This window comes from Chlorocebus sabaeus, chromosome 21, assembly GCF_047675955.1.
Source record: "Chlorocebus sabaeus isolate Y175 chromosome 21, mChlSab1.0.hap1, whole genome shotgun sequence".
Taxonomy (NCBI): Eukaryota; Metazoa; Chordata; class Mammalia; order Primates; family Cercopithecidae; genus Chlorocebus; species Chlorocebus sabaeus.
Window position 1 is genome coordinate 80728570 of NC_132924.1, and position 10687 is coordinate 80739256.

At 38.8% G+C, this 10687-nt stretch overlaps 1 pseudogene; it reads right to left on the reverse strand.

The window, feature by feature from the left end:
- Positions 1-7336: 7336 nt before the first annotated feature.
- Positions 7337-7605, reverse strand: LOC119626178 (barrier-to-autointegration factor pseudogene; annotated as a pseudogene).
- Between the last annotated feature and the right edge of the window lie 3082 nt (positions 7606-10687).

The window sequence follows — 10687 nt, forward strand, 5'->3', positions numbered from 1 at the left end:
TGGGATTACAGGCATGAGGCACCACACCCAGCCCCTCCATTTTGAATATAAAACATATTATAATAATGCAAATACCGTTAATACCATAATTTGATCTGACCAAAATTGTGACCCTGTATTAAGGAGGATGGAGAAATGGGGAGTGTGCAGAGGTTTGGTAGAAAGAGAGCTAAATCCTCATCGCGAAAAGTGAGAAAAAATAAACAGAAATGCAGGAGTATTATTTACAGTTATAGAGATACCTGTCAAAGAATCAGCTAAAGCATTTGAGAACAGTTGCCTTTGGGAAAAGAAGACAGGGAGAAGTGGCTGGGGACTGTGACTTCTCTTATTCATCCTTTATAGAACTAGTTGATTTCTTAAAATAAAAGACTGACAATTTTTTTAAAACAATTTTAAGCAATATGACTCAATTAAGTACCTTATCTCACTTTTCTAGAAACACTGAATAGATTAATGAGATGTTTATAATACATTCTGAGCTCTTTGGAAAAAAAAAAAAAAAAGCCTTATTTTGACTTCTATTTATTTATTTATTTTTTATTTTTTATTTTTGCCCCATTGCAATCAGTGTGCGCTGGCTTCTTTATTTTATTTTATTTTATTTATTAATTTATTTATTTATTTATTTGAGATGGAGACTTGCTCTGTCACCCAGGCTGGAGTGCAGTGGTGCAATCTTGGCTCATTGCAACCTCTGGCTCCAGGGTTCAAGCGCTTCTGCCTCAGCTTCCTGAGTAGCTGGGATTACAGGCACACACCACCATGCCTGGCTAATTTCTGTAATTTTAGTAGAGATGAGGTTTCACCATGTTGGCCAGGCTGGTCTCGGACTCCTGACCTCCAGTGATCCTCCTGCCTCCACCTACCAAAGTGCTGAGATTACAGGTGGGAGCCACTGCCCTGGCCCGCAGCTTCTTTATATGGGTCCTCAGCCTGTATGCACATTTCCATCCATTTCTAATGTAATTACCTTAACATGACTTTAGCATATGACTTTGCCTTTTCCAGAACTCTAAGATTTTAAATAAGGTATATGCCATTGGGAATCTCTCACTCACCCTTGTTAAACACCTTTCCTGTGTGATTATAATTTCACTTGCTAATTGTTTCTGATTTTGGTTTTCCAAACTTTTCCTTTTTATGACTTAAACACAATTTGAACTGGTGCAGCAGATCATTTACAATCCAGGTGTAAGATAGATTGGCAAAATAAATAGAAAAGGAGACAGTCATTGGGTAGCGAACAGTGACCGTTTACCTCAGTCAATCCGTTTATTAAAAGAACTCATACTGCTGGGCATGGTTGCATATGCCTGTAATCAAAGCTACACAAGAGGCTGAGGCAGAAGGATCACTTGAATCCAGGAAATTAGCCTGGGCAACATAGCAAGACCCCATCTCAAAAAAATAAATACGTAAAAATAAATAAAAGGACTTGTACTTTTAAATAAGCACTCACCATGTGCTAGGTTCTGATTACTTTACCTACTTCTATGCCATAAACTTTTTTCAAATTTATTTTATGTATTTTTAGATGCCTACTATACACTGATCCTTGTGATAAGAGCAGCCAATGTTCCTTGAGCACTCACCATGTGCTAGGGTCTAATTGCTTTATCTCCTCTTTGTCATTTAAATATCGCAGCAAGCCCATGAAGCAAGTAGTAGTATTACTTGCTTTTCTTTTCAGATAAGAAAAATGAGGCATAGAGAATATGAAAATAAATAAAATTTAAAAGCTCTGGGAACCCCAGAAAACACATTAAGTCTTGAGAGATGTGACTGTGATCTCAGCCATGGAGCATGGAGTTGTAACTTCCGCAGCTTAGATTATAGCTTAACGCTCTTCTTCAGTGTTCTTCTGTAAATGATGAGGAGAAACAAGAGACCAGACCTCCTTCTAATCACTGATCTTTGTGATAGATTAACTGCCTCCTTCTTTGTACCTGTATTAGTCTGTTTTCCCCCATTATAAACAACTGCCTGAGACTGGGTAATTTATAAAAAGAGGTTAAATTGACTCACAATTCCACATGGCTGGGGAGGCCTCAGGAAACTTACAATCATGGTAGAAGAGAAGCAGGCACATCTTACATGGTAGCAGGCAAGAAAGAGAGAGTGTGTGTGTGAAAGGTAAAGAGTCCCTTATAAAATCATAAAATCATCAGATCTCATGAGAACTCACTCACTATCACAAGAACATCATGGGGGACACTGCCCCCATGATCCAATAACTTCCCACTAGGTCCCTCCCTTGATATGTGGGGATTATGGGGATTATAATTCACTATGAGATTTGGGTGAGGACACAGAACCAAACCCTATCAGTACCTAACTCAGTTAAGGTAACACTAATTACCTCCTGAATTTTATATCTTCCGTGTGGAATGTTAAATAGACCTTTCCTGAAAAGAAAAAAATTACCTTGTCTAATTGGATTACTATAACTATACATTCAGCCAAATACAGAAAAATATTGATATTCTGTTAAGCTTTCTAAACCTTATCTATGTAAGTGACCTCAAACTTCTACACTTCAAAATGCTGACTTCCATTCTTTGGAATATGTGTCTCCCAGGAGGCCATCTTCAAACTTTGTACTTGAATAAACTCTCTTCAAAATTCAAAATAAACTCTCTTCAAATCAAAGTAGATTCTGACGCTTATTTCAAGTTGACATTTTGGCAACTATGGAAGGACCTAAAGCAAGCCTCTATTGATTCCCCACTGCGTTGCCCACAGCTAGGATTTTGGTACCAGCATGAACAGTTTTCATTCACCTGACTTCACTGGAGCCAGCAGAGGGTCTCCAGTGAGGACCGTCTCAGGTTTTGAATCTCCCTGATTTGGACTGAAAATCAGACTTTACTCAAGTGACCCAATTCCACACTTGACAGAGCTAGAATTGAAGCTCTGCTTTAAGGTAAGAGTTTTTGTTTGTTCTCTAGATACTCTTCTGTTCACAAATTTGTGGTTTTCACTTTTCTCTAAGGTTAAATGTAATTTTAACTGCTCATTAATGTTTGTACAGCTTTTTCTCTCATTTGAATTTTGGTCAGGGAAAGAAAGCTTCTCTCTCTGAAAAGAGGAAGTGAATGTGGCTTAAGCAAAATTTGCATTAAAAATAAAACCTGGCTAAACTCTGAAGCGTGGTTCATTTGACATATCTGAAGTTGTTTTGTTTGTTTTTGAGTGACCAAAAAGAAAAGCTTTCTATAAGGATGGCCAGATGCAGTGGCTCAGGTTTGTCAACCCAGCTCTTTGGGAGGCCGAGACAGGCAGATCACTTAAGGTTAGGCATTCAAGACTAGCCTGGTCAACATGATGAAACTCTGTCTTTATCAAAAAATACAAAATATTAGCCAGGTGTGGTGACACGTGCCTGTAATCCCAGCTAATCAAGAGGCTGAGGCAGGAGAATCACTTGAACTTGGGGAAACGGAGGTTGCAGTGAGCTGAGATTACACCATTGCACTCTGGGAGACAGCCTGGGAGACAGAGTGAGGCTTTGCCAAAAAAAAAAAGAAAGAGAGAAAGAAGGAAGGAAAGAGAGAGAGAGAAAGAAAGAAAGAAGAAGAAGAAGAAGAAGGAAGGAAGGAAGGAAGGAAAGAAGGAAGGAAGGAAGGAAGGAAGGAAGGAAGGAAGGAAGGAAGGAAGGAAGGAAGGAAAGCTTTCTATGAGGATGAAGATAAGTATCAAAGACAAGGGACACTGTTTCTCCTGGCCAAAAGATATCTTAGGCTAATAAGGTCTTGTGGGAGTGTCTGAACTCATCACTTATAACATGCAATAGTCCTGTAGGGAATTCTCAGAGAAGAACATACAGGAAATCTTGCTTAACCTAGTGGGCACATATGAAGAGCTGATCTTCTAGTGCCTTAAGTGCCCAGGATTCCTGGCTTTCACCAAGACAGGTAAGAAGAGAAAAGTGATTCCCCGGTGTCACCTCAAGGAATAATCCCCATTAAGCAACATACCAGATCAAAAACATCTTTCCCATTTCGTCTTTGATGACTTAAAAAGAGAATCCAAATTATGGGCAATCATCCATCTAAAACTGAGTCTTCCTTTTTAAGGAGAGATCCACCTTTAGAAATTCCAGCTGGGTTCCTGTATAATACTTGTGGTGCAACCTCCTGTCAATATCTAGAAAAATTGTCTTTCTTAACCCATGAAGACCCCAAACAATAATGACCAAAATGGGTTATCTTTGAAATACCTAAATTAGCTTATTTATGTGCACAATTAGAAAAAAGCTATTTCTAAAATTAAACAAAATAATTGAGGGAGTTACTTCTAACGGTACTTAGAAGCATCTAAACAGCACTCTCACAAAGTTCTTTCTCTACTGGAAGGAAATGTAAAGCCCTCTAAAACCATTTATAAGTTAAAAACAACAACAACAACAAAACTGCCAAATCTTCTTTTACTCCTCCTTCTGCTTCCCCATCTCTTTATTACCCATCTCTTCCTCATCTGAACTACACTGTCTAGCCTTTCCTTCTTTTCTTCCCTTTCCCCTTCTTCCCACTCTTGTTGTTTTAGCTCCATTTTGTGAATGACTGGTATCTGGTAGAGGAGAACCTGCCTTAACTTATCAACCATGATCAAAGGTAGACGTTAAAGGCATAATTAAGGAATTTCCTCATCCCCACCAGGACCCTATTGGTTTTGTCAGGAAATTTGAACTAAATATTCAAGTTTACAACCCTGATTTTTCCAATTTGTATTAAGTATTTCACATGTTAGTATCAGAAAGTTAAGCTAAAGATTGGAAGAGCTAAGGCAAATTGGAGGAACCGCTTGGAGGACTTTCATACATTTTCAGAAGACCACAAATGTGACCATGAGGTTTCAAAGGCTTTGCCCAAGCCATCCCTTCAGTTGACCTTTCAAAGAATGGTCTACTGGAATAAAATACAACAATGTCAACAAAATTCAGATGAGTCAGAAGTGACATATTTTGAGAGATTCGAAAAAATATTTAAACCATATTCAGGATTATCTGAAGAGAATTAGGCTAATCATCAAAATGATACTCTCCTCAACTTCGATTTCATAAATGGGTTACTTAGATGAAGAATTAGGACTAACAGTAGAAGGACAACACCGTAGTTGGACAATTGCTCACATTCATGATTTGGGTAATTTTGCTGATCAGTTATCTCATGCCTTAACTAAAGAAGAGAAAAAGAAGCCAAACAAAAGAATAAGGCTAATAAGATTATGAATTTCTGACTAAAACAATTATCTACCCAGTCCGAACCTCCAAAACATACCCCAAAAACCTCAGAATGAATTTAACCCTCTGTTTTGTCATTATTGCAATAACACCCTGGTCACCTTAAGAAAGACTGCTGAAAACTAAAATAGAGGCAACAACAGGCAAAGGAAGAAAAGAAAAGGGGGTTCTCCAAGGAACTTAAAGAGACCCTGCCTTTCCTCCTTATTAATATTCTGGGAGAAATAGAAAGTATCTGAAATTGAGAACAAACATAAACTCTTATTGACACTGAGCTGCATTATCTGTAGTATATCTCACCTTATTACAAGGTCCCATTCCTTAAAGTAAACCGTTTAAATGGTGGGTGTCACTAATATTCCTGTATTGGCACATAAATCTTACCCTATAGCTTTTCAAGTAGGTCCTTTACAAGAGACTTGTATTTTTCTCTTCATTCTCTAAGCCACTATCCATTTGATAGGAAGAAATTTCTTAGAACTATATAATACCCATATTTCTTTTCCCCAAAAGGGTAAAATGTTTTTAGAATTAGAAGACAAAGGTGAATTACTAGACACCATGAATTTTTCAGAATCTGATCCTTTTAAATTAACAAGCTACAATTTATATTGCCATAGAAGACACGGAATTATTGACCAGTAAACAATTATAAAAAGTGTTAAAGCAATACCTGATTCGTTGTGGTCAAAGTCTTTCATTGATACTGGAAAAATTATCTTGACTTCCCCAATCAAAATTTAAATAAACCCATCAAAACCTCTTCCAAACCTTAAACAGTATTCTTTTTTTTTTTTAGGTAAATATGTTTTTTTAATTATACTTTAAGTTCTAGGGTACATGTGCACAACATGCAGGTTTGTTACATAGGTATATATGTGCCATGTTGGTGTGCAGCTCAACTCGTCATTTACATTAGGTATATCTCCTAATGCTATCCCTCCCCACTCTCCCCACCCCATGACAGGCCCCAGTGTGTGATGTTCCCCTTCCTTAAACAGTACTCTTTAAAGCCAAAGGCTTTAGAAGGAATACAACCTATAGTTCTAGACTATATAAAAAGAGGTCTGATTATTCCCTGTAGAAGCCTATGTAACACTCTAATCCTTCCTGTAAAAAAAACCAAATGACAGAGGATGGAGGTTTGTAAAGGATCTGAGAGCAATTAACAACATAGTTATTCCTTGCCATCTGCTAGTGTCAAACCACCATATGTTGTTGACTACCATCCCCGCTGAAGGTGAGTTTTTTACTGTGATAGATTTATGCAGTGCATGTTTTAGTATTCCTGTGGATAAAGACAGTCAATTTCTCTTTGCCTTCACTTGGGAGAACAGACAGTACAATGGACAGTCATGCCTCAGGGATACACTGAGAGCTCAACTTACTTTTCACATATATTTGTGATATCTGAGATCTCCCAGATATTGACTTCCTTAAGAAATCCAATCCCGCCTTAGTATGGAACATAACATCCTAGTAATGAGTCCTCCTAGTGACGGGGCATGAAACTCCTGAACATAAAAGAAGTCAAAACTATTGAGATCATCTGCAGTGCTTTCTTTGAAAGATCTTGATGAAAAGGCAGAAATGTGAAGATAAATAAAAGTTAAAACGCTGTTCAAACCCCATAAAACACTTTAAGCTTTGGGTGAGATGTGACTGTGGTCTGAGTCATGTAGCTTGTGATTGTAACTTCTGATTTTTTTTTTTTTTGTAGCCACTGACTTTATTGATCTAAAAATCTTCACAAGGGCAATGAATGTTCTGTGAAGAAAAGGAACCAAATGGCATGAAACACTAGAAGTGAAGGCAAGGGTGAGGGACAGGGTCAGAAATCCATCAGGAAAGTTGGTGTCACCAGGGAACTGGCAGAGGAAAAGGAAGGGAGGTGCATGCAAGAGTTAGAATTGCAAAAAAGTTGAAATGGTTAGGGGAGAAAACTCCCGAAACACCCCTGGAGTCCATTGGATGCAAGCACAACAACAGCAATCATTTCCTTTGTAGAGGACAGAGGAGGAGTCCCCTACTCGGCTGCAAACTCTGGAGATGCAATGCTGGGGCTGGGCATTGAGGGCTCCCCAGAAAGCATCACAGGAAGGCGTCACACCACTCTTGAAGGTATCCAAAGCAGTCCTAGGGCTGCTTGGCTTTGGTGCTACATGTGTCCTTCAGCCATACCTGGGCAAGGTCTTCCTCTTTCTTTAGCACCAGAAACTGACCAAGGACAACACAGGTCTTGTCAAAGCCCCTTTCCTCCAGCTTCTTCCCCAGCACTTCACCAATACCAGCCAGGCTCCCTACCGGTTTTCCCCCACAGGCTCTGCCGTGAAGCCTCAGTGCTTTTGGGAGGTTGTCATCTTAATCAAGCTTAATCAGCAGCTCCAGTTCCCATAAAGGTACCTTCTACACCAGGCCTCTCCGGCCAATCTGCTTTTTACACTATGGATTAACTTTGTTCCTCATTGTTTGTGTTCTGTAAATGACTAGGAGAGAACAGAGACCAGACCCTCTCTCCTTGCAATCACTAATCTTTGTTACAGATTATCATCCTTTTATTGTCCTGTACCTAATTCAGGCCAGATGGTACAAAAGATTCCATGACTGTTACATCTTCAGTGTAGAATGTAAAATTACCTTTCCTGAAAAGAAAAAGACTGCCATAACTAATAAGGTTATTGTACCTATACATAAAGCCTTATATAGAAAGGGTTGAAATTCTGTGAAGCTCCCCAAACTTATCTATGTAAATGAGCCCAAACTTCTACACTTTCAAACACTGACTTTCATTTTTTGGAATCTGTGCTTCCCAAGTGGCCATCCTCAACCTTGTGCTTGAATAAACTCTCTTTAAACTGGATTCTAACCCTTTTGATTATTCGATGTTGACAAGAGACTGAGTATGCTTCCTAAATTCCTTAGGGAGTGGCTAAGCTAAGAACCAAACTCTAGCCCATATTCTGGATCAGTGCTCTGTATCACCTCTCACTGGATGTCAATGGGCACCACGGAGAAAATCACAAAACAATGGAAAATAGGGAAAGGATTTAACTTTATTGAGCATATTACTATGGTCTGGAAAGTTCTATCATTGTATTTCATTATTATGACAATGTAATGAATGACTATTACTTACTAATACTTGTAAGAAAGGTTAGAAAACTTGCCCAAGGTCACAGACAAGGATTAGCCCTCAAGAAACTTATTTCTGCTGGGAATTAACATAAACCCAGAAGGAACTGGCATAACTACAAGATAATGTCAAATCTGTAGTAGAAATAAAAACATAGTAAAATCTCTGAGGAAAGAGTGTTCAGTCCAAGGGAGATGCTGGTGATACATCCTGGAGAAAAAGGAGGTTGTGATCTAAGGCTTGATGAACAGATTAGGATAAACAGAAAGAAGGAATAAACAGCATTGTTTCTGAGTTTTGTTCTTTTCTATACTTGTAATTTTTAAAAACATTTTATTGTTTTACAAGATATGGGCTTTAGGGTTAACAAAAGGTCATTTCCTGATTTACATCATTTTATAGGAACTTCTAAGCAGGGACAGATGCCTAAACTTAGAAAACCATAGGATATGTAAGGGGAAATCAAGAGCAAAGAGGTTATTCTCTTAAGGTTAGAGTAAGGGGGCAAGAAGTAGACGTTGGGAATGAAAAGAAAGAAAAGTTTAGAGAAGAAAAGTGAAACGTAAGGAAGAAAAGTGAAACTCCCGTAAGGAAGTCTACTTTGAAACATGGCTTGGGTTCAAAACTTTCATGGCCCAAGCCACTGACCTGTATGGTCTTAGAGAACCTTTCGTAATTAAGATGTTGCATTGTGTGTGTGTGTGTGCGTGCGCGTGCACGCATGTGCATGCACACACGTTCATTTTTAAAGAATTTTAGAGATACAGAAGAGAAGAAAGGTTTTCTCAGCCAAGACTTTTGCCAGCCTTCTCAGATCAGTAACACGTTGTCTCAATCCGGGGAAGTATTGCTACTGCTTAGCATTTGGGGTGAAGCCAACTGCGATATTCAGCAAATATGAGTTTCATCCTCTTGAAAATAATTGCTTTTACATCTTGTGACATCTTTCATGGACTCTGTAATGAAAATAAATTATAATTTCTTCGGGTGGGAGAAACTAAATTAGAAAGAAAAATGATTAGAAACAGAAGGCAGCTTGACGCTTGTGATGCCAGATTTGTTCAACATGTGATTCGAAAGCTGTGGATAAGTTTTTCTGGCCGTTCTCCCAATTAACAACCTTTAGCTTACTTAAAAGCCAAAATCCGTGACTCAAAAGAGTGTGCTAGGAAGAAATTTTTGACAGATAAAATTAGCTATTCCTGGCAACATCAAATAGCATATACATATACTCATGTACCTTTTTTTTTGGAACGAAGCTCAAAATATATCAAGATCTAACTTAAACCGCTCCCAGGGCTCCAGACCTCAATTATAATAGTTAACATTCATCAAGTACTTACTATGTGCCAGGCATTGCAACTATTTTTTACACCGACATTATGAGATAGGTACTATTCTCACATAATCTTATTTTAAAGATGATAAAATTGAGTCAAGGGAAGCTAAATAACTTGCTCAAGGTCACTCAGGTAGAAAATGGTAGAGCTAGGACTGAAACTGAGAAAACATTTCTCCACTATATTCTTTAAAAAGTCCTTACCAGCTGAGGGTGGTGGCTTATGCCTATAATGCCAGCACTTTGGGAGGCTGAGGTGGGAAGATTGCTTGATTCCGAGAGTTCAAGACCAGCTTGGGCAACATAGCAAGACCTTATCTCTAACAAAAACATAAAAATTAGCTGGGCACAGTGGCATGTACCTGTAGTCCCAGCTACTCAGAAGGCCAAGGCAGGAGGATGGCTTGAGCATAGGAGGGTGAGGCTCCAGTGAGCTAGGATCACACCACTGCACTCTAGCCTGGGCAACAGAGCAAGACCCTGTCTCTGTAAAAACAAACAAACTCCTTACCTTCAGGAAGTTTATAGTGTAATACTGGATTCAGACAAGTACCCTTCAGTGTGGTAAGTACACACATAGTTAAGAGTGCTGAGGATATATGTAGGAAGGTAATCTAACCTTGCCTTTGGTTATTAGGGAAGTAACTTTCAAAGGGACAGCTAAACTAAGAAGTTATGGATGGAGAAAGGGGGAAAGAGTTCGAGGCAGAGGAATAAGCAAGTCACCAGGTCCAGAGATAAAAGAGAGCTCAGCGCCATGGGTGCATAGAAAAACAGGGCTAATAGCAATGGAGAGCCTTTGAAAGATTTTAAACTAAGGAGGAACCTGACCTGATTTGCATTTCTTAGACTTTTGGAGGCTGCTTTGGAGAATAATTTGTGAGTAGAACAAGAGGAAAGGCAAAGAGACCTATTAGGAGGCTATTGCTTTGGGGTAATGCTAAACTGACCCCAGGCAGTAGTGGTGGAA